The sequence below is a fragment of the Rhinolophus sinicus genome, chromosome 2 (assembly GCF_057876585.1).
Source record: "Rhinolophus sinicus isolate RSI-liver-muscle chromosome 2, RSI-T2T, whole genome shotgun sequence".
NCBI classification, from domain to species: domain Eukaryota; kingdom Metazoa; phylum Chordata; class Mammalia; order Chiroptera; family Rhinolophidae; genus Rhinolophus; species Rhinolophus sinicus.
The window spans coordinates 105,575,861-105,601,107 of record NC_142502.1 but is presented as its reverse complement, the minus strand read 5'-3'; the positions used below and the strand labels follow the sequence as shown (position 1 = coordinate 105,601,107).

Genomic DNA, 25,247 nt, shown 5'->3' with positions numbered 1-25,247 from the left:
CTGGGGAAGGAGGCGACTCAAAGGAAACACTTCGAGTTGGCATTCCTCCAGGGAAGGGGAAGAGCTAGGAGGTGGCAAGCAATTCCTGGAGGAGGCCAGTGAGGCCAACCTCCGGAGGGAGGCTGGCATACCCCCATCCTCAGTGACTCCAGGAGAAGGCCAGCCACTCTCCCTCAGCACCGCCCCTGCCTCCACCACCAGCACCACCAGCTGCTATGCCCGGGGCAGAGCTCACGGACCAGCTCCTGCAGGTGGCAGGCGGCAGTGGTCCTCTTGGACATCTGCTTGGAGCATAGCCCTTCTGGAAATGCAGGAGACAGCTGATTCCTTCTCCCTACTCTTCTCCTGCAGTTCATTCCCCCAAACAGGGATACTGGGCCAGTCTCTGCCATCGTGGAGCTACCCTCAGGCTGATGACAGACACTAAACAAGTGAATTGAAAGAACAGAGGACCCAACTTACTTGTTAGGGGTGTGTCTCGGAAAACCTTTTGAAAAATGTATGTTTCAGCTAAGACTTGAAGCACATCCTCCCCACAAACCATCTTCCTCCAGGTGTTATCCCTTTCCAGCAAGTAATTTCATCCTGGCATCACATGTCTCTACACATCGAAATGTGGCCTATTCTGGAGAAGGCCCCTCCCTAAGACCTTGTTTAGTTCTCTTTTGTTCAAGGCTGAGATGACCTCAACCCCCCCATTCCCCAAAGCACACCACTATTTGTGTCCCTGTTTAAGAAATCCTAAGAGCTGGGGTAGGCTTTTACCACCTGAGATCTGGGCACTGGCCTTATGCCAAGCTTACTGTGGGTGCCCTGCATACAAGGAGACGGCTTCTTGTCCCTGGGAGCTTGGGAAGTGGGTTTTGCTATATGAGGACAAGTTTCTTGTGGCTGCGGGGAGGATATGTGTTTGTTTTACGGATGGCTGCCTCAGTACAGAAGGCAGCCTGGTTTCTCTATGTGCCCTTAAGGGCTGCCAGGGGTGCCCACGGCAGCTGGGGCCATTGTAAGTTTGTTCTCTTTTGCCTCCTGCCCATGGGCCTTGGCAGTGCTCTCTCCCCACCCCCAGGCAGGCTCTGGTGGCCTCTCGACATAGAGAGCCCCTGACGCAGTACGCCCACTGCAACAGCTGATTCCAGAAAGGCCGTGGCTGTGTAACAGGAATACTGTGATACAGCTCCCCCCACGTCCTCCATCCCCCTTCTGAGAATGTGTGTGGGGTGCTGCATCTGAGCTGAGTATAACAAGATCCTTGCTTTCAGCAGACAAGTGTGACTCAGGCTTACCCTCTAGCTCTAGACACACTTGCTGTCTGTGCTCCCCCTGCCCCCATTCTCTCCAGAACCAACAAAACCTGTAGTGGGTTGAATGGTGCCTCCGCAAAAAATATGCCCACACCCTACCCCACAGGAACCTATGAATGTGAACTGATGTGGAAAAAGGGTGTTTGCAGATACAATTAAGAATCTTGAAATGAGATCATCCTGGATTATGGGATGGTCCCTAAATCCAATGACAAGTGTCCTAAGCGACACAAGGAGACAAAAAAACAGAATAGGGGGAGTGTGAGGATGGAGACAGAGAATGGAGTTCCACAGCCACAAATCGAGGAGTCCCAGAGCCGCAATTCAAGGAGCCACCGGGAGCTGGAAGAGGCAAAGGATTATCCCCTAGAGCCCTGGGAGGGAGCACAGCCCCTGATTTTGGACTTCTGGACTCTAACAATTATGACAGAATAAATTTCTGTTGTTTTAAGCCACTCTGTGTGTGGTAATTTGTTGTGGTGGTCCTAGGGAGCTAACACGCCCCCCTGACAAATCCAGTGATCCATTCCCAGCCCTGCTCTTCCCTGTCCAACGGCAGCAGTTGGAGGTGACCGTCCCACCCTTCAGAGGCTTCCTTCTCCTGACCGCACATGCTGTATTCCTTCCTCACAGGATGCTTTCAGTCTCCGGCTGGATCCCTCCTTCTCCCTGATTTCTAAATATTGGAGGCCCCAGCTCAACCTTCATGAATCCCCTTGGTGAAATCATCCAGTCCCATGGCTTTAAACACCATCCACATGCTGACATGTCCAAATTTACCACTGCAGAAACCTGGCACAGAGTTGGGGCTCAAAAATTATTTGGAGGAAAGACTGAATCTTTTCACATGAATCCCTATTTTAAGTGTTTTACCATAGTCACTTCGAAGGCACTATTATTTCATATTTCTCTAATTCACTCGTATTGATATTTTTGTGACCCAATACATTTCTTTCTTTTTAAAATAATGTTTAATTACAGTTGACATATGATATTATAGTAGTTTCAGGTGCACAACATAGTGATTAAACATTTATAACTTATGAAGTGATCACCAAATCTGACACCATACATAGTTAACTATATATATTCCCTAAGCTACACTTTATATCCCTATGACTATTTTGTCAATACCAATTGTACTTGTACTTTTTTTCCTTCTTCCCCCCCTCCCCCACTCCGGTTCAAGATGTTGTTTCTCAGTCTAGTTGTGTAGGACACAGCTCCCTGGCCCATGCTGGTGTTATGAGCCTTGCGCTTCCCTGGCTGAGGCAGTTGTTCGGCAGCTCACAGCTGCTCACGCTGGCTGCCGGCCACTCACACTGGGTGCCAGCCACTCCTGGCAGCTCACAGCAGCTCATGCTGACCTCCGGCTGCTCATGGCTCGTGGCAGCCCAGCTCCAGGGAGAACCATTGTTCACAATCTAAGCTGTAGAGGGTGCAGCTCACTGGTCCATGTGGGAATCAAACTGGCGACCTTGACGTTAGAAACATGGTGCTCCAACCACCTGAGCCACTGGGCCGGCCCTAATTTGTACTTCTTAATCGCTTCCCCTTTTTCACCCATCTCACCAACCCACCTCCCATTTGGCAACCATCAAAATTTTCTTTGTATTTATGAGTTTGTTTCTGTTTTGTTTATTTATTTTGTTTCTTGGATTCCACATATAAGTGAAATCATATGGTATTTATCTTTCTCTGTCTGACTAATTTCACTTAGCATAATACCCTCTAGGTCCATCCATGTTGTTGCAGATGGCAAGAATTCATTCTTTTTTATGGCTGCATAATACTCCATTGTATACATGCACCACATCTTCTTTATCCAGTCATCTATTGATAGACCTTTAGGTTGCTTCCATATCTTAGCTACTGTAAATAATGCTGCAATGAACATATGGATGCATATGTTTTTTTGAATTAGTGTTTGTGTTTCTTTGGATAAATACCCAAAAGTGGAATCATTGGGTCCTTCTTTGTTTCTTGTTATAGCCTCTGTTTTAAAGTCTACTTTGTCTGGTATAAGTATTGCTACCCTAGTTTTTTGTTTGTTTGTTTCCATTTTCATTAAATATCTTTTTCCATCCCTTTACTTTCAGTCTGTGTTTGTGTCTTTCGATCTGAAGTGAGTCTCTTGTAGGCAGCATATGTAAATGGGTTTTGTTTTCTTATCCTTTCAGCCTTCCTATGTCTTTTGAATGGAACACTTAATCCATTTACATCTAAAGTAATTGTTGATAGATATGTAGTTATTGCCATTTTATTATTCATATATATTTTTTTAATTTTTATTGGGAAATATTGGGGAAGAGTGTGTTTTTCCAGGACCCATCAGCTCCAAGTCAAGTCGTTGTTTTTTCAATCTAGTTGTGGAGGGCACAGCTCACTGGCCCATGTGGGAATCGAACTGGCGATGTTGGTATTATGAGCACTGCACTCTAACCAACTGAGCCAACTGGCTGCCCTTATTCATATTTTTTATTCTTCTTCTCCTCCTCCTCCTCCTCCTCTTTTACCTTCTTAAAGTCCCTTTAACATTTCTTGTAATACTGGTTTGATGGTGACAAACTCCTTTAGCTTTTTCTTGTCTGGGAAGCTCTTTATTTGTCCTTTGATTCTAAATGATAACTTTGCTGGGTAATCTTGGTTGTACGTCTTGCTTTTCATCATTCTGAATATGTGGTACCAATCCCTTCTGCAAAGTTTCTGTTGAGAAATCAACTGACAGTCTTATGGGAGCTCCCTTGTGGGTAACTAACTGTTATTCTCTTGCTGTTTTTAAGATTCTGTCTTTGTCTTTAACCTTTGCCACTTTGATTATGATGTGCCTTGGTGTGGTCCTCTTTGGGTTCATATTGTTTGGGACTCTCTGGACTTCCTAGGCTTATATGTCTATTCCCTTTGTCAGGTTAAGGAAGTTTCCCATCATTATTTCTTCAAATAGGTTTTCAATTCCTTGCTCTCTCTCTTCTCCTTCTGGTACCCCTATGATGCCAATGTTAGTAGGCTTAATGTTGTCCCAGCAGCCTCTTAAACTATCCTCATTTTTGGATTCTTTTTTCTTTTTGCTGTTCTGATTGGGTGTTTTCTGCTACCTTACCTTCTAAATTGCTGATTCAGTCCTCTGCTTCATCTAATCTACTGTTGATTCCCTCTAATGTATTCTTCATTTCAGTTACTGTGTTCTTCATTTCTGACTGGTTCTTTTTTATGTTTTCTATCTCCCTTTGTATGTTTCCTATCTCTTTGTTGAAGTTCTCCCTGAGATCACTGAGCATCCTTATAGTCAGTGTTTTGAACTCTGCATATGCTAGATTGCTTGTCTCCATTTTGTTTAGTTCTCTTTCGGGAGCTTTGTTTAGTTCTTTCATTTGGGAAATATTCCTTTGTCTTCCCATTTTTGCTGCCTCCCTGTGTTTGTTTCTGTATTAGGTAGAGCTGCTGTTTCCTGGTCCTGGTAGAGTGGTCTTATGGCACAGTCCCTTTGGTCACCTGAGCCAGGTGCTCCAGGGGTGTTCCTTGTATGGGTTGTGTGTACCCTCCTGTTGTAGTTCAGCCTTGATTGCTGTGGGCATGTCAACGGGAGGAATTGACCCTCAGGCTGACTGGCTGTGAGAACTGGCTGTGACTACAATGGAGGAGCTGTTGTGCAGGAGCTGAGCCTACAGAGCAGGATTTGCTTTAGTGGGGCTCTGATGCGTGCTGAGTCTGCTCTTTGGGTGTGTCATTTGTGGAGCTGGTTGGGTGGTGCTCTGGTGTGGTTTGAAGCTAACCACTAAGTGTGTTGGTTCTAGGGCCTCTTGAGAGGGCTTCTCATGCAGGCTAAGGTCAGCTGCTGCCTATGCCCTTCCTAGGGCCACTGGTATTAAATGCAAAGTGATCTGCAGATGGTTGCCACTTGTGCTGGCCTTGGAGTGCCTGGGAGAGGATAAGCTATGAACTGAGATTGACTGCCGCTAATGCCAGCGTTTGGGCTGCTTAGCAAGAGGTACAGGGCACACCAAGGCCAGATGCTGATTGTTTGGGGGTTATGAATCTTTGAGAGATTTTAGGAAACTTTGCAGCATTAGCCAATACAGGCCATTTGTGTGGAAAAGCCACTGAAAGCGACTTGGGTGGGTCCACAAGTTGGATGGGGCGGAATGTCAGGGAACCACCAGGGCGAGGTGAACAGTGTTCACCAAGTTGATGGAGGCTCAGCTATGGTGGCAGCCTGTGTCTGAACGCCAGGAGGGGAGAGGGCTCAACAAGGAAACAATGGCTTCTGCCATCACTTCTTCTGGGAGAAAGCTGCCCCTCCAGCCCTCTTTCTGAACCCAAACAATTCACTTCCTCCACCGTATGTCCCTGGCACCTTTAGAGCAGCTGTCCGAGCACTGGAGCTCAGGTAAGTCAGTCCGTCAGTGAGTAAGTCCATGTACAGGCTTTAAGAGGAATGCCTGGGACTCCAGCAGCACTCTATCTCACTCAGACACAATCTCTCCTGGTTTTTACAGCCAAAAGTTATAGGGACTTCTGCCGCACTGGAACCCTGGACTGGGAGCCGGGTGTGGGGCTGGCATCCCTTGCTCCTTAGGGGGGGCCTCCATAGCTGAGATATCCCTGCCAATTTTTAACTGCCACAAGTGGGTGTGGGACCAGCGCATTCCATGTCTCTGCCCCTACCACCAGTCTTGAGGTGGCTTCTTCTGTATATCCTTAGTTATAATCTTCAAAGACACTTTTAGATTTACTGCTTTGTTCTTTTCATAAAGCCCTGTGGCTTTTGAGTGACTGGGTGCTAGTCCTTCAGCTCTTTTGTGGCAGAACCCGGGTCTCTGGGTATTCAATGCGTCTCCTACTGATCCCCCTGACAAGGTGGGAGCACCCCCCTGAATGCTTTGCTCCACTGATCATGACTTTCTAGGATTTCTCTGAAGAAAGAATCCAGTCTAATGTGACTTTGAGTATAAGGTTTCTAGAGAGGCTTTCTCTCTAGAACAGGGGTTGGCAAAGTATGACCCATGGGCCAAATCTGGCTGGACATCTGTTTTTGTAAAGAACGTTTCACTGGAACACAGCCACGCTCATTCATGTCTCTACTGTCTGGCTGCTTCATGCTCCAACAGCAGAGTGGAGTAGCTGTGACAGAGACTGTAGGGCCCAACATATTCACTCTCTGGCCCTTTACAGAACAGCTTGCTGACCTGGCTCTGGAATGAATTAGCTGCAGTGAAGAATTTCCCCTCCTTGGTTTCTTTGCACAGTCTGTCTCCTACATCAATTCTGGGATAGAGTAAGGTGAGATCTTTTTCTGCTTTCCCACTCATCACACTCAAGGGATTTGAAATTGTGTGAATTCTACTATGTTAATGAAAATCTCCAAGATCATTAATAACCTTCCTATCCTCCTCCCTCTTCGTCCCCAGAGAGGAGTCTTTGATTAATAAGGTTGGTATTCTTTGTAAAGGCCTTCTCTCCTGGTGTGGCCCTTGATAGGCCCTGAGATTCCAGTTCTGGCTGAGGGCTTTCCCGCACCTCTGAATTGACTCTTAAGGCTTCTTCACAGTATGAATACTATGATGGGCAATAATGACATGGGGCTGGTCCCTGCACTTACCACACGGAAAAGGCTTTTCTCCAGAGTAGATACTCAGAGAAACCAAGGGTTGGAAGCATTTACACTCAGGGGCCTTCTCTCTGCAGTGAAGTTAGTGTTGTGGGGGTTCAGAATGAGCCACCCAGGATGTGCCTCAGTGGTATGTAGATTGTTTTGAGCTAAAGGCAACCCCTACAGGCTCAAGAGAAACTTCTGCCCCTCCCTTAACTACCTAGAACTTGAATTGAGGGCCTTGCCCTTAATAAGAGATTATCAGAAGTAACCTCTTTTAACCTGTCTACAGGGCAGGGTAAACTACTAATTACTAAGCATGTGCTTTCCCTGCAATGACCCTTTGAAGCCCCAAGGTGCCTTACCTCATCCCTAGTTCAGAATGTCATATATACCCATGTTCCCTTTCGGTCTGAACTTCTCATGTATGTGGGATCTCTTGCTCACATATGCAGAGTTCCCATACATATGTATGTAGTTAAGTTTGGTTATTTTTGCTTGCTAATCTGTCTCATGTCTATTTGATTATTAGCCCAACTGAAAGAACTTTGAGGTTAGAGGAAACTTTCTTCCTCCCCCACATAAAAACTTTCTTCCTCCCCCTACATAAAAGCCCTTCCACATTTGTGCGTGCATATGGCCTATCTTGGCTGTGAACTCTCTGGTGTGTAATGAGGTGTGACCTGTCTCTGAAATCTTTCCTGCATTCTTTATATTCTATTCAGCTTTCCTCTAGTGTCAACTGTGTGGATGAGAAAGGGGCCACACACTAAACCTGACAAGCTCAGGGGAGGCCTGTATGGCAGGCCCTACAAATCCAGAGACCTAAATTAACCACACAGGATGGTCTGAACATAAAAATTCCTAACTAAAAGTGGGTCATCATGGTGAGTAGTCTCGTCCTAGGCCTGTAGCTTCCTTGACAAAAGTCAATCTTTACTTTAAGGGAGACTATTTTCTTTTTGCAACTAAGATAATATACCCTTGGAATGTCAGAGTAATCCCTTTTTCCGGACCCCTCCGGACACACCCCACCACACCAGAGCATGAGACCACAGACCCCTCATTGTTATCTTGTTGCTCATATACCATCTCCATGTGCCGTAAATGTTAATTATTAACTATCCTGTACCCACCAATATAAAAGAAGTATGTGTCTCTCTGTTTCACTTTTTATCAATCCCAGAGATTTCCCCACTTTGCTTTTTTCCACCCATTTAATCTACTACCAATGGATTTCATGTAACCCTCCTTACAGCTCCTCCTTTGATTCTAATGTATAAAATAAGCTGAAAAACTGCCATTCTCTAGAGAATTTTCTCAATCCATTGAGATTTTGCTTTCTGGCAATTGTCATCAGTTTGCCCCCAATAAAAATTCCCTACAGGTTTGGATGTTTCTTATGTCGACAACTGTTTGATCAACAATAAAAGTGGCCTCCTGAGAAGCGGCCTCTCTGCACTGCTTACAGATATCCAGATATACTCCTTCCCACCGTGTGCTTACTAATGGGAAGAAAGGGCCTCACGTTGGAAGGCTCTCCCACACTTGTTACATTCGTGGAGCCTGTGCTATTATGAAGTACTGATGAGCGGTTTGAGTGACTGGTTCCTGATGCTTTTTCCAGACGCTCAGCACTCAGGAGACTGCTTCCCATGTGTTGTAAACTAGGAACCAGGGCTAAAGGTTTGGCCTCGTTCACAGGCCTCGTTCACTCATATTCATAGGCCTTCTCTCTGCTGTGGATAGTCACAGCCCTGGACACACAGAATTCCCCACTCACTGCAGGTGTGGGGTTTCTCTCTGGTGTGAACGTGAGAACACATGTCTCCTTCTCTGCTTTCTCACACTCCTTATACCTAGGAGACTCTTCGCCCAGGAAGTCCTCTGGGCTGCAGGATGAATGCCAGCAAACCTCTCCCCAGTGGATTTTCTGACAAGCAGTAAGTTGTGACGTCCTTAGGGATTCCTTACTGCACGCACCATACTTGGAGGAGCCTTCCTTCTAAGACCCCTTGTGGTTTCTTGGGATTCATGAGATTCTTCAAAATTGGATCTCTGGAGCCAAGGCGTTGGGAGTTCTCACAATGCTCTCCCTCCCCATTTAGTGTCCTCAGAAATGCCACGCTTTAAACTTGAACCTTCTTGATTGTGCTCTCACCATCTGACAAATAAAAACACATGACCTGATCCCCATTCTGAGCAAAAACCAACTTGAAAAGGACAGAATAATCATGTACAAGAGAGAATGGCAGTGTGCAGCACTTGTCTCACAACCCGTAACAGTAAGAGCAGGGAATGGGGCCAGAATGGAAACCTCCAAGAGCCAGCAGACAAAGAAGGCTGAGTGTACTGGTAATACATGAACTAGAGTAAGAGGGAGGGAACAAAGAGCTTGCTGGGGAAGCGCAAACAGGCAGGGCTACTATCTAAGGGGACGACCATCTCAGGACAGAAGTAAAACTCCCGAGGGCAGGGTCTTCAGTACAAAGGCAGACTCCCCGGGTACCAGTGAGGCTAGGGCAGACCCAGAGCACGGGAGAGCTGCCCATCTCCAGTGAGGGAAATACCAGAACGCAACATTAAAGGGAAGCAAAAATAGCCCCTTTGCATCAGGAGGGATCCTGCAGCTGGCAAGGATTCAGAAACTGAAACCAACTGAACTGACCCTTTAGACACACCCCTGCTGACAAGTGGATGGCGCCAACGACGTGGTTAGCAATGGTGAACTGAGTCAGACAGCGTTCTTAGGCAGTCACATCATGTTCCAGAAATTCTCCATCATTGCATCCTGATGGAGATGCCTCCTGGAGGGGCCCGACAATGCCAGTCCCCATGAGTAGAGTGTATGGCCATAGCCTCACCGTCCTCTGAGGTCTTTCTGGGGACCAGCCCCGTCCTGAGGCGATGGAGGGCCCCACTCTAAGTCACCTCATTAGCATAAACTTAGGTGTGCTCAGAAGGGGCTCCTTGTGCATAACAAGAAAGTCCTATCACTCGGGAAATTCCAAGAGTTTTAGGAGCTCTGTGCCGGGAATCAGGGACAAAGCCCAAATATACTTATTAATATTATAGCACAGGAAGGAATGCAAACCTTATTTGGGTGGCAAGGCAAAGTCTTGCGAAGGAAGCAGAGGGAAGCAAGGCTTCCCAGACCCAAGTGCTGGGGCTGCAGCTGCCATTACCTGGCCTCGTGGTTTTCCTCTGCAGAGGGTGGATACTTTGGGGCCATGACTGGTTAGACTCAGGGAAGTTTAAGGCAGAAAAAATGGCAGAGATAGGACAGGGCAGAGCACCTAAATGCAGGAAACAACAGAACATCAACTGTGGGCCAAAAACCAGTGAACCAGGATGTAGCACAAACTGACCAGAACTGGCCAAGACCAAGATGGCGACAAGATTCACCTCCAAGTAACCTCCAGCCTCATTATACCCTCATTAAAATACATCTCCATACTAAATAACACGCCCAGCAGCGCCATGACACTTCTGAAAAGGATCGTAAAAGAACAAAAAAGGATGTATCCCTAATTTTCAGAAAAGCCCACCTGTTTCCTGAAAATAGAATATCCTTCCCCTTCATTTCCATGTGGAATACCTACCAAAGAAAAAATTACTGCCACACATCGAGTGGAGGTGGTCTCTTACTCAGAGGCAACCTCTACTCTGCCTGGAGAGTAGATCTTTACTCAATAAACTACTATTGCTTTCCATCTGGCTGACTCATTTTTGTTGTTGTTGTTGTTGTTTTTTAGTTTCAGGTGTACAAAGCAACATAGTAGGCATTCACACCCCTCACAAAGTGATAACCCCTCTCCCCCAAGCTACTGCCTCTCTGACAGCTTATATACCTATTACAATATGTGGTCCACTCTTGAATTCTTTCCTATACGTAGCCAAGAACCCTCTTTCCTGCAACACACCTGCCTTGTATATTTGTAATCCCAGAACCAGCTCAAAATGGTCCTGTCCAGTTTGACAAGATGCTGAGTTGCTTTTCAGACACAACAGGCTCAAACCAGAAGTCTGTAGCCAAAGCATGCACAGAGGAGAGAATTTTGACCTGGAGCTGTACCTGGATCCAAAGTCTCGCCCTCCCCCACCCCCTGGCCCCCCAACCCCCACACACAGAACCAGAGGACCTGGACATAACCCGAACTTGAACACTGGAACCCTTTCAGAAACGAAGAGTCCGTTGTCCAGGAAGACCCAGTGCTGATACCTCTTACCACAAATGGCCAAGTTCCAACGTCCTCAATGAAAACTCACCCCACCAGTGCTTCTGCATATGTGTTCCCCTAATCCCTTAAAAATCCTTAACCTAAAAAAAAACCAACAAAAAAAAACCCTTAACCTAGTCCAGTGAGCAAGATGGATTTGAGGCACTATTAGGTCTCCCATCTTCTTGCTTGGCACCTTCTCGATCAATAAACCTTCCCTTACTCCAAACCCGGATGTTTTGAGTTCTGGCTTTTCAAAGTGTGGGCACATGAACTTGGGTTTAGTAACACCCTGAACAACTCCCAGTGACCAGGGAGAGACTACACACAGGCAAGAATATTTACAAAGGGGGGAGTGTTCACAACCCTGCACTTCTGAACTTGCACCAAATCCACTTCAGAAACCAGACTCTGGGGTAATAATGTACCCAACATCTCTCATGTGGAGGAAAAAACATGTAGGCTTCGCTCTAAGAATTTTAAAATTTAGCCATATGTACCCTAACCTTATCTTAACTTGGGCTGTTGAATAGTTAAGCAACTAAAAATATCATAAAGGATACATCCCCATTGGCTAGATGGATACGGCACGTCAACATATGAGATACCATGAGCTATAAAGAATAAAGTATGTTTATATGGAAAGACCTGGAGGTGTTTTCATACTGCAGTAAGTTGCGGTAAGTGGAAAAACAAGGTTCAGCTTGTTGCATTAAAAAAATACATATACATACATAAAATCTGGATGAATTTATTCTAAACTTTTGAAGGAAAGGATAAAGAGAGGTATTCACTTTCCACATCTGTTTTACACAAAGAACTTCAAATTTTCTTCGCAAATTTTTATTATGGTAAAATATAAACATAAAACATAGCTAGTTATTTACTTTTTAAACCAGCACAAAGATTTATTTCTCATGTGTGTTACTTCCACGAGGATGTGGTTGGCTATGGCTTTGCTCCCTGGCATCCAGCTGAAAGAACAATCCCAAACAAGACTCTCTCATGGCTGAGCCCAACCAGCCACCATTCTTTTTTTTAAAGTTGTGGTAAAATGTATGTAACTTAAAATTTACCATTTTAGTAATTTTAAGTGTACAGTTCAGTGGTATTAAGTACATTCACGTTGCTGTGTTACCATCACCACCATCCAGCTCCAGAACTTTTCATGTTCCCAAACTGAAACTCCATACCCATTAAACAGTAACTCCTCGTTCCTCCCTCCTCCAGGACCCTGGCAACCACCATTCTGCTTCTAGCTCTATGAACGTGACTCCTGTACATACTTTTATAAGCAGAATCAAAAATCGTTTTGCGACTGCCTTATTTCACTAGCATAATGTCTTCAAGGTTTATCCATGTTGTAGCAGGTCAGAATTTCCTTTACTTTTAAGGCTGGATAACATTCCATTGTGTGTGTGTGTGTGTGTGTGTGTGTGTGTGTGTGTGTGTGTGTGTAGAAGGTACGATCAAAAAACATGGTGCATGTTTAGATTTTTAAAAATTATTACAGTAAAAGACACCTTGCCATTAATCCCCCTCACTTTGAACACACTTATCCCATCGTTCTTGCCACTTTCTGAAGCAATTCTGGAAGTCCTCTTTCGTGAGTCTGTAGTTGCACTGTTGTGGCTGCCTCTATATCCTGAATTGATTCAAAACGTTTTCCTTTCATGGTCATTTTGACTTTGAGGAAGAGCTAGAAGTCACACGGCACCAGATCCAGTGAACAAAATGGATGAGGATGCACCATAATGTTTTTATTTGACAGAAATTTCCGTACCAGAAGTGATATGTGACAAGGAGCATTGTCATCATGGAGGATGAAGTAAAGACACTCACGAAAGAGGACTTCCAGAACTGCTTCAGAAGGTGGCAAGAATAAATAAGTGTGTTCCAAGTGAGGGGGAGTATTTTGAGAGGGATTCATGGCAGTGTGTCTTTTACTGCAATAAACTTTTTAAATTCAAACATTCACTGTATTTTTTTATCACACCTTGCATGTATATATACTATCACATTTTGTTCACCCAGTCACCCATTAATGGAAACTTCTTGGCTATTGTGAATAATGCTGCTATGAACATGCGTGTGCAAACACCAGAGTTCCTGTTTGCAAGTCTCTTGGGTGTATACCAAGAAGTAGAATTGCTGGGTCATTGGTAATTCTATCTTTAATTTTTCTGAGAAACCGCCATACCACTTTCCACAGTGGTTGAACCATTTTACATTCTCACCGGCAACGCACAAGGGTTCCAATTTCTCCGTAGCCTTACCAATACTTCTTATTTTCTGATTTTTGTTTTTTTTTTTTATACTAGGCATCCTAATGGGTGTGAAGTGGTATCTTATTGTGGTTTTGATTTCTGTTTCCCTAATGATTGGTGATGTTGAGCATCTTTTCATGTGCTTATTAGCCATCTGTGTATCTGCTTTTGGAGAAATGTCTGTTGAAGTCTTTTGCCCATTTTTAATGGAGTTTGTTGTTGTTGTTGAATTATAGGAGTACTTTATATATTCCGGATAGCTTTCAAATTTTTAAAACTTTCTAAAAAGTAGAAAAACTGCAGTCATAAATATTCTGTCATTCTTGTTTCATCTACTTGCTCTTGATGACCAAGAATGTGTCAAAAATATCTTTTATTGTTGGATCAGGTTCTTGGAGATTTTTCAGCTTTTTGTTTTGCAATGAAAGCTCTACAAGATCTTAGATATTTGTATCTGGACTTGAAACAGCATTACAGGCTGAATGTAAAGCCTGTACATGTGAAGCCAAGCGGAGAGCCTGTCGCAGCCCCGCCCGGAGGCCACCTAGTTCACAAAGCAGAATGGGACACTATATTTGGCAGGGAGAGTGTGTATCTGGGAAGAACAACAAGGTCCATCACTTCAAGTTATTTTGGTTTCACTGAGAACATCCCCAGAAAAGAATTTCCATAAAGGGTAGGCAGTGGAAATCATACTTGCTACCAAAAATGAACTGTGACTATTAGTGGGGCAGATTTTGTAAAAAGCTTCTCCAGTACAATCTGAGCACTTGTGCTAGTCACCCCCCAACATCACGTTCCTCTTTCCTATGAACAGAAACACACTTGTATTCAGGGTGACAAAGTGCTCCGCTGACAGACCACAGCTTCCAGCCTCTCCCGCAGCCAGGGCTGCTACATGATACAGTTTTGGCCAATGAAATGAAAGCAGGAGTCACTGGACAGGGCTTCCAGAAAGCTCTGTAAAGCCCTGTTATTAAAAGTATGATATTTTGGGGGCAGCCAGTTGGCTCAGCTGGTTAGAGCGCGGTGCTCTTAGCAACAGGGTTGCCGGTTCAATCCCCACATGGGCCAGTGAGCTGCGCCCTCCACAAGTAGATTGAAACAACTACTGGACTTGGAACTGATGGGTCCTGGAAAAACACACTTAAATAAATAAAAAAGTTTTAAAATAATGTGTGATACTTTGTTAGCCGTACTTGTTGTCTGTCGTCAATAAATCGACAAACAAGTGCGAGCGAGGATGTGGAGAAGAGGGAACCTTCGAGCACTGTTAGTGGGATTGCAATTTGGTGCAGCCACTATGGAAAACAGTATGGAGGTGCCTCAAAAAATTAAAAATAGAATTAACTTATGACCCAGCAATTCTACTCCCGGTATTTATCCAAAGAAATCCAAAACACTAATTCAAAAAAATATATGCACCCCTATGTTTACTGCAGTGTTATTCACAATAGCCAAGATATGGAAACAACTGAAATGCCCATCTATAGACGACTGGATAAAGAAATTGTGGTGCATTTATACAATGGAGTATTACTCGGCCATAAAAAAGAATGAAATCTTACCGTTTGCAACAACATGGAAGGACCTAGAGGGTATTAAGCTAAGTGAAATAAATCAGACGGAGAAAGTCAAATACCAAGTGATATAGAGAAAAAACTGATGGTTGCTAGATGGGAGGGGGCACGGGGGAGAAGGTGAAGGGATTAGAAGGTACAAATTGGTACTCACAAGATAGTCACGGGGGTGTGAAATAGTATGGGGAATATAATCAATAATGTTGTAAAGGGCCGGCCCGGTGGCTCAGGCTGTTGGAGCTCCATGCTCCTAATATCGAAGGCTGCAGGGTTCGATTCCCACATGGGCCAGTGGGCTCTCAACCACAAAGTCGCCGGTTCGATTCCTCGAGTCCCGCAAGGGATGGTGGGTTGTGCCCCCTGCAACTAGCAACGGCAACTGGACCTGGAGCTGAGCTGAGCCCTCCACAACTAAGACTGAAAGAACAACAACTTGACTTGGAAAAAGTACTGGAAGTACACACTGTTCCCCAATAAAGTCCTGTTCCCCCTCCCCAATAAAAAAAAAAAAATCTTTAAAAAAATAAAATAAAAATAATCTTGTAAAGAGTATGTAAGGTGCCAGATGGGTACTGAACTTATTGGGGGGATCACTTCATAGACTGTGTAAATGCCTGACCACTGCACTATACACCTGAAGCTGAAGTAGATTAGTGTTAAATGTCAATAATTAAGTGTGTGTGTGTGTGGTCACAGGATGTAAAGTACAGCATAGAGCATACAGCCAATGGTATTGTAACAGCTATATACGATGTCAGAGGGGTAGCAGACTTGGGGGGTTATCACTTGGTGAGGGGTATAAATGTCTAATCATTATGTTGTTTTGTACACCTGAAACTAATATAAAAAAATAATAAAAATTTTTTTATTTTTTTTTATGATCCTTTGTTAGAACTGCAGGATCTTGGGCCACAGTGCAGACCTACAGAACCGGGAGCTACATTTTAACAAGATCCCCTGTTGATTCACACGTGCATTCAAAGTTTTGAGAAGGGGAGCTGACATAGTTAGCTTCCTCTTTCTTCCTGACTGAAATGTGAATGCGATGGCTGGAGCTACAGTGGCCATCTTTTGACCACGGTGTGACCTCTAAGAAGCCACACACTGAGGATAGGCGTGGGGGAAAAAGGCGCCAGGGGGCACTGATGGCATCATGGGGCCACCACACCACGTGGAACTCCTTCCTCCAGATTTCTTCAACAGAGAACAATCTCTACCCTGTGCATTCACTACTGAGAAGGAGTCAGTCAGATGCAGACTGGGTATCAGAAAGCCCTACGTAAGAAAGACCACAGACGACCGCTACTGATTATAAGCTATATATAATCATTTTAAGTTAACATATGTACGCACATATATCTGTATAAAAATGTCTGGGGGATGGAAGTACATACATCAAAATGCTTATGGTGGAAGTGGTGGGACTATGAGTAAATTTAATTTTCTTCTTTATACCTTCCTTTAGTGACTGAATTTTTAATATTTTGCATGAATTTTATTTTATAATAAAAAACATTTTAAAAAAGAAAGAAAATGTACCCCACCCCACACAAAAGTACACCTTTCTTAAGACAAAAAGGTACATGTTGAACAGGATAAAGAATTGCCTACTTTTGGGGGAGTTAGTGCGCTAAGAAGAAAATAGGGGATAAGAGGGACCGGACCTCGCTCGACCAGTGATGACAATGAGCCTCCAACTGAGTGTATTTGCACACCCCCTACTCCCAAGGTCCAGCAAATCCCCAGGGCACATCACATATATTTTTGACAAAACATCAATTTACCAGCTTGAGCAGTCAGTCCCTTGGTTTTCAGACTCCACTAAATAACTTTTGGCTACATTTCATAATAAAGTGATCTTCAAGAGGCAAAAACTTACCTCATCTGAGGCCTACACTCATATATGTGCCAGCTTCGAAGGCGACTCCACAAACACTTAAACAAGCACAGCAAAACTAAACTAAGTATAGCTTTCCAGGATCCTACCTGTAAGGGGGAAATGTACACACACACACACGCACACACACACGCACACACGCACGCACACACACACACACACACACACACAACACTGCAGCATCCTGTTACACACATTTCCTTCTCTCATTTTCCTTCTCGCTCTACTCTCCACACAATATATAAGAAGAAAGTTTCAAAAATTAAAAAAAAACAACTATTTAAGTTGAATACAGCAAAGTTAAAATGTCTGTACAACAAGCCAAACTGGCAAAACTCACACTAAACTAGAACTGTAACAAAAGAGTAGCTGAGCCGATACTAGTACATTGATGCCCCACAGTGAAATTCCTAACACCCAAGCCCCACCCCACGGGGATGTAAGTTCATGAGGGAAGGGCTTTTGTCTTTGTCTACTGGCGACCCCATGTGCCTAGAACAGCACCGGGTACACGTTAGGTGTGGGGAAAAACAAAAGCTGAAGGACCGTATAGAGCAATAAACTCTTTGCCTGAATTTAAAAATTACTGGTACGCACACACATTAAGTTGATTTGCAAATGTCTCCAAGAAAAAAGGATACTAAGTTTCCGCCAATTTATACATTCATCTAACAGTATGTAAAGCTAGTATTTTGTCTATTAATACTTAGATGTTACAAAGATACAGATTCTCCCCAGGCAAGGAGATGAAAGTTATGGGGCAAAGATTACAAGCAGCATGTATGCATGATGGACAGCCATGTAAGGTGTTTGGGTGTCAGCCCGTGGGGATGATGGTGACAGACACTCAGGAGCCTGAGGGTGGCGAGAGAGACACAATTAGTCACCTGCAGAACCCATTCACCTCAGGGAATCTCCAAAGGTGTGGGTAAGGAGACCTGACACACATGGTTCAGGCAGTCTCTGATGTAACTTGGAAAGCTGCAGTGTAGACAATCTTACTCAAACGTCCAAATCTGCATTTACAGGCCATCACAGAGCTTGCTGACCCCAGTTATTAAGACCAATGTCCCTGTTCTGAATTCTATGATATAGTTTGATTTCCTACATACTTTCTTACAGGGAAAAGATGTGTGACCAATTTGCAGAAATACTCTTGTTTGCTTGCCAGATATATTTCTCATTGTAAATTTGCATGCTGGTTAATTATAACAGCTTGGAAGTTACATAAAGGTCCAACAATAGAAAAAATCAGTTAAGAACAAAATTCATTATAGTGCATACGTATAAGACTATGCAGCCATTAAAAAACATGATGTAACCGAGTAGGTACTGCCATGGAAAATGTTCACAATTGATGGCATTTTAAAAATTAGGCTACAAGGCCAGCCCGGTGGCTCAGGCAGTTAGAGCTCCATGCTCCTAACTCCGAAGGCTGCCTGTTCGATTCCCACATGGGCCAGTGAGCTCTCAACCACAAGGTTGTCAGTTCAACTCCTCGACTCCCGCAAGGGATGGTGCGCAGCACCCCCTGCAACTAAAATTGCACACGGCACCTTGAGCTGAGCTGCCTCCCGGATGGCTCAGTTGGTTGGAGCGCATCCTCTCAACCACAAGGTTGCCGGTTCTCCCGCAAGGGATGGTAGGCTGTGCCCCCTGCAACTAGCAACGGCAACTGGACCTGGAGCTGAGCTGCGCCCTCCACAACTAAGACTGAAAGGACAACAACTTGAAGCTGAACAGCACCCTCCACAAATAAGATTGAAAGGATAATAACTTGACTTGGAAAAAAGCCCTGGAAGTACACACTGTTCCCCAATAAAGTCCTGTTCCCCTTCCCCAATAAAATCTTTAAAAAAAAAGAATTAGGCTACAAAACAGATGTATCATATGACCCCAGCTGTTTTTAAAAATTTATGCTCAGGAAAAGAAAAAAACAACCCTGACAACCCCTAGTGTGGGTTTATGTCAGTGTACAATTAAAAATGAATTGTTTTAATTTGTAGTTTCTAAATTTATTTTTTTCTATATTTTCCAAATTTTCTATAATGAACAATAATTACTTGTATAATACAATCAGAAAATAAGAAGAAATATATATGTATTTTAAATTATCATTCAGATGACCTTAGGCAAGTTATCAACCTCTGTGCCAGTTTCTTACCCTATAAATGGAGATAAAAGCACCTCCCCCTGAAGGTTGCCAGGACAGGGAAAGCTTCTAACAGTCCCTGGCAAGTGGGAGTTGCTCGATAAAAGTTAGCTATTAACACCGGAATTTTTGTGAATTTGGGGGTGAGCCTGAGGGCCAGGCCTGTGTCACGTGTGACCTCACTTGTCCAGCCACCCTGAGGGGCCAGCAGGCTTCTCCATCCCATTCCAATGTGAACAGGTAACACAGACAGAAGGGAAAGTGAGAGCTGAGTTCACAAACTCACAAGTCTTCAGGTACCAGGTAGGAAATGTAAACATGACTGAAGCAGCTGGGAGTCAGAGTGGGGGTGGGAGGGCCTCCCTGGAGAGGGCGGACTCCCCAGAAGTACCTCAGTTCAGCTTATTGTAACACCCTGCACTGGACTAACAACCCTCATATACCCCGCAGCTGCCCTGATTTGTGCACTAAGGTGTCCCCCAAAAAGACCAACGTAAAGCCGTGTGAACTGCACAGGACTTCCCAGTTGATGCTCTGTTTTCTTCAGGGTGTTTACAACAGGGTTTCAAATGTTTTTCAGTGTTCCTTTGGAAGGGTGTTGTTAAAGCATACGGCAATGAACAGCTTTCATCCTCATACAGTATCAGCGACCACAGAAATGATACTGTGGTAACGAAAGGATGGGTGGGTTGCACAGTTGAGGGGGCCTGTAGGCAAGTCAGCCTGACTGGTTCCAGGTGGACGGAATTCAGAGCAGGAACCGACACGGGAGCAAACGTCAGCTGTCCTAGAATTCTAGGGACCATGTGATTTATCGGTGCAATGGGGATACCTCCTACTTCTGAGCGTGGCAGGGAATGCTATTAATTACACCAGGACACAGGACTTCACTGGAACTGCCTCAAACAAACTGGGACACATGGCACACTATGAAGTGAAAGTGGTCCCTGAGCCTACGGTAAATTCCAGCGCTTCACCTGAAAACTACTTCTGTGGCGGGAAGGCACCTCCTCCAATCCAGAGACCGATTTCAAGGGCTCACCACACACACTACCCTGGGATCTTCCTCTCCGGAATCCCGGACAGAAAGCAGAGAGCCTCTGGAGCCAGGGGGAGAGCCCTGCCTCCCAGAGCTGAGAGAAGTGCTTCAGAAGGAAAGGTAGCAGAGATTACTCATCTCTGACTCTCTGCTCCCTGGTCCCTCCCCAGATTCCTGATACCATGCCAGCCCCCACTGGGGACAGGAGCGGGTGTTTTCTGAGCAGCTAGGCAGTGGCTCCATATGGACTTACCAGTCAGGGGCTGTCCCACCAGCCAGCCTCTCCCCTTTCCTCACTGGAACCCAAGGGTTACAGGTTGGCCACTGGCTCAAAAGCCACGTGAGCAGCTGGGCCCACCTGGGAGTTAAATTTGATGTGCACCCTACCTCCCAAGTATCCTACAGATGGGAAACAGGACTGTTACATCCCCACTTTCTGTTCGGTAATTATCCTATTCAGCCCTTTTCCTTTCTGGGTTGTGAATTCCAAGCTTCTAGACTTGCCTCTCTTTTCCCTCATCCTGTACTAACAGAATTCCAAGCCTGGCTTTGAAACCTCAGGCCTTCCCAACTACTGGAGAATTAAGTTTCAGCAAGATCCGGGGAGAAAAAAAAAATTGTTTTCCTACAGCTGCAGAAAAGCAAAGACTATTCAATGTCATAAAACTGCTCTTGCCAATGTTATTTTTAAGGAGACTTTCAAGACTCCTGGACTTTAGAGACTGTTACCACATCCTGGGAAAGTGAGCTTTACAATCAAGTCTAATTCCAATTGGTTACTTAATCATTTGTTATCCTGGTGGCACTATTTAAAAAGACATGCTAGGTTTTCTGGAAGCTGTGATTTTTCATTCTTAAGCCAGGAGAGGGTCATTAGCAACCTCCTGTACTCATAAGACCATGGAGGTAAAAATGAATAAAAACGATGACTTTACTGGATTTAGTTTTTAAAGAGAATTTGACAGTCTAAGGTTTAAGTTAACCTCAGCAATAGAGCTCCAACTGTGTAAATGTCTGGTGGTTGAAGTCATTCTTTCGCCTTCAGCAAACCCGCGGAGAGGACTGCCACAAGCTGTCTGGGTCACAGGGACCGCAGCCATCCTGCACGATGGCCAGGGCCCAACCCCGCAGCAACCATGAGAGCGGAGAACAGGCATGGCTGTCGGTCCTCCACGTAGCCAGAGAAGGGCTTCATCTTCAAGGGGCAAAAACAGGCTGTCCTATGGAGATAACTTTCCGGTCTTCTTTCCATTGCCCTGAATGAGAAGTCTCTATGATTTCACTGAGAGGGCAGTGGTGAGGAAGGAGGGCTGGGGTCCCATCACAAACACCTTTTCTCCGTCCAATGTCAGAATAGGGGCCACTGGAATCAGAGTGGTGCTTATTTGAATATGAGCGTTCTGATGATTTGGGAGTTCCAGGTCCGAAGCCCCATTCTCTACTCTGCTTCCATTTCCAAAGGAAAATGAAGATGCAATTTCTAAGTAGAGCACATAAGAACTGTAAATGCTACACTGTGCTCACTTAGAAATCCTAAGTCCACTGGCAACTGAGGAAGATGGAAAGAAAGCCACCTTAAGGCTTCTTTCACAGTAACTCTGAACCAGAGCAAGACCTGAGAGAAAAAGGCTGGGTAATCACTGGTAATAGCAAAATCAACCAGGAGGAAATAAGTAATTAGAATGACCCTATAAGCTGTTAAGCAGAACTCACAAGCCTTTAGAATTACTTACTATAAACAGCGGAAGTCAGACAGCACAGGGGCCCCAAAGCTCTTCCTGCACTCCCCCTACTGGCTTTGGTTTTGTCCAGCCCAGATACACAAGGCCTCCCTCTTTCCAGATGGCTTATCACCTCAGCTTTATAAACTGAAAATGCTATTTTTGGCCAAAGAAAAGAGTCGCACATTAAGGAATCTGGGTATTAGAGTAAACGTCTGCCGGTGCCCCGCCTAATCTCACCACCCCAAGCAAGCTTTGTTCGCCCCTTGGCTTTTTTCCACTGGTTCTAGACAGTCCATTTGCTTCCTTCTTTCCTTTCTCCCCATGATTAGCTGTAGACTTCGCAGCTTTCCATTTTCTTACTGTCCACTCTAACCTAAAAAAAGCTTCTCAGATAAAGGTTTTTCCGCTGATCACTACAGAAACAGACAATAGGGAGTTAAAGCCAGTCTATATTTCTGGTTTTCCTTTTTAGATGCTATCCTGGGAACTTTTTTCTACCCCTTTCATATCAAGGGTGGAGTTCAACTCCATCCCATTCTTACATACTTTCTCCAACACTGGGGGGGGGGGGGCACTCCTTTTCTAACTACCAAGGAAGAGGGACTGGCAAACTCCAGGGGGCAAACTCCACCTCAAAGTCCCCCCTCCCCAAATTTAACCTAATTAACTCATCCTGATACAGGATTATAGTGACAAATGTAGCTAAACACTCCTTTCATATATTTGGGAGATTGGAGAAATATGCTTCCTCCGGGGCCAGATTACAGAGGCCTGCAAAGCAGCATGGTGCTGGTGGGCACGTCCTTTTTGTGTCTGAGACGACCTGAAACACAGCGGCAGTGAACAGCCACCCCAGAAACCTACCAGTCAGTCCCAGACCTGGGATCCCACTGCAGGGAACGCTGACAGAACTACCATATGAGAAAGGCAATCATGGAGAGCACTTAGAAAACTGCCCACTTTTAACAGGCAGGAATCGGGATACGAGTCTAAGAGCAGAAATCATCTTGCCCCATGGCCCAGTAGCACCTCAAGGCTCTCCCCGTCAACACAGGGGGATCACACAGCTCAGCTCCATCCAGCAGCATTCGCACCAAAAGAGGGCCTGTCAGCCCCAAAAGGACACAGGAAAACTCCAAGCCTTTTCGTCTGACATAAAGGTAAAGTAATATAAAAAAGAAACAAGGAAACACTGACTAAAAGGAACAAACAAGAAATGAGACACTTGAGCTCAGAGGTCTATCCAGACACATTCTGGAAGCTCCCGTTTCTGACACGGTCCAGAACACACGGAAGAAGACCCAGTGAGGACGACACGGCAGCTAAGCTTTCCAGTCCGGCAGCCCGTGGGTCCCAGGCGGTCCTTACTCAGTGCGATGACGTTCCCACAATTCTGCAGCATCACCTCCGTGTGGAGCCTTCCCAGGGCGCCCGGCGCTTCCACTCTTCGTATCCGAAGCTCAAGTTCTACGTCCTCGAAAGTCACCAGTTCCAGGAACAGCAACTTTGCCACTGTGGCCCGGGGACCCCACCACCACTCCTCAAAGGATACGCACGAGTGGAAACGTGAGGCGTGGGGGATGGTCGGGCCTGAGACGAGGCGGCCGGGAGACACGGAGGGTGCCAGGGCACCGACAACCCGGGCACCGGGACACGCGCGGCGGGTGTCGACCCTGCAGGGAGCTCTCCTCGGGCGCCGGCGACACGACTCCGCGAGGGAAAGAGGACAGAAAGGTAAAGGGCACGCTGTCCACGCTCCTCTGGGCGCGTTCCACGGACTCGCGTGGAGCGGCAGGACTCCGCCCCGCACGCCGACTGAAGGCGACGCGGTCCCGCCCTTAGCCAACTGAGTGGCCTCTCTAGGCTGCGCGGAGGACCTGCATCTCGGTGGGCCTCCCGGGACACCGGGGACCGCGGGTCCAGGCTTTTGCCGGGGTAGGAATGCGCGGCGGCGCTGCTCTGAGGCTTGGTTTAATCTGCATTCAGATTTTATGTGACTTTTTTTTTAATCCAAAATGTGTTTATTGGGATGGTTCCTCACTCATCTTGACTCAAGGTGCTTTTAGTGCTGCTTCCTTCTGCAGGAGCATCCTTCTGTAAGCCTTGCTTTTCCTCCTGTAGACTGACAGAGGGCCGTGGAGCAGCCAACACACAAACTCCCGTTTGTGCATGGCTAAAGACGGTGGTGATTCTAGAGCATCCTGGGCACTTCACGTCCCTGAAGTAGGAATCGGGCTCTGCACCAGGCGCTTCTTCTTGTGTTTCTTCTTCTCCTCTTCTGGACAGGAATGATGGAGACCGAGCGAGAGGCATCTTCTCGTGGGGAGGTCGTCACCGCCGGAAAGGGTGACTCATTTTTTAAAATGCTTTTTCCCCATTGTAGTTCCCGTTGGACATCTGAAGAAAAATAAGGAAGGAAAAAAAAACAAAAAAAAAACGTTACTCCTAATATACGGAAATTACTACTGTTAACATTTTAGTGAATTGTACTCCGATAATTTCCTACACATAGATATTTTTGTGTTTTTGTAACCTCCGATGTTTCAACTTAATTTTTGTCACGTAAGCGCCCCGCCCCCCCCCCCATACACACACTCTGTGGCGTGCATTGTAACAGTCCATTAACTGGGTTATCATCAATTATTTATTCATTCCATATCAAATCACCTGGATTGAGCCCTTCCATAGAGCGGCGGCACCGAATTGTGTCTTAGCCTATCCCTGGGGAAATGCTCGTCACTATATTTTCTCCAACGAGTTGTTGAGTATGGTGCTTGTTGACTGCGCTGTCCCTCTTCCTAATTACTCAAAGGAGGATGTTCTTACGATCTTGCTCTCAAGAAGAGTTTAACTTTTCCAGAGCAATTGATTGGATTTTGGCCTATGGACCCTATAAGTTTTGAATTTGAAAAGCTTAGAGCAAATCATACCGGGCAAGATATATGACGTTAGAATGTGAATTTGGTATCGCTAACCCCACTCCTGCCCGCCCCCCACTCTACTATCTTTGTTTTTCCTTTGTCTTACCTTCCTTGTTTGTTTTAAATATATTTTATCTTGATTTTTTGTTTTATCAGCCCCCATAAAACCCCTTAAATCCTATTTGAAACAAAGTGGCATAGAAAGAAATAAATAAAATTGCTCAACTATTTCCCTACTGTTGGAATAAATAGTCCTAATGTTTAGTTATTTGTAATTTTGTTGCAAGTGAGCATTTTTTACCATAAAGCACTTTTTCTATTTAGGTTTTCCTGTAAGCCAAACTCCTAGAAAATACTGGATCAAGAGAAAGGATATTCATTGAGTATTTATTGGGTTTGTGGATGCTGTGGGATATGGAGATGATTGGGGGAGAGGGGCAGGAATAGCTAACATTTGTTGAGGGTTCACTCTATGCCAGGTACTTCCTAAGCCTTTCCCCTGGGTCTTGCCCTCAAAATGCTCAGACAAAACATGTATTCTTATAAAAGTTAA

At 45.2% G+C, this 25,247-nt stretch overlaps 1 long non-coding RNA gene and 1 pseudogene across 1 annotated transcript in view; both read right to left on the bottom strand.

The window, feature by feature from the left end:
* LOC109450981 (uncharacterized) overlaps nt 1-23,677 on the bottom strand; it is a 29,307-nt gene extending 5,630 nt beyond the window's left edge. Inside the window, exon 1 of the long non-coding RNA XR_002137904.3 lies at nt 23,142-23,677. This is a non-coding gene — a long non-coding RNA (uncharacterized LOC109450981). The remainder of the gene's footprint in view (nt 1-23,141) is intronic.
* A 31-nt stretch (nt 23,678-23,708) lies between these two features.
* LOC141571624 (small ribosomal subunit protein eS27 pseudogene) lies at nt 23,709-24,086 on the bottom strand (annotated as a pseudogene).
* Nucleotides 24,087-25,247: the final 1,161 nt, after the last annotated feature.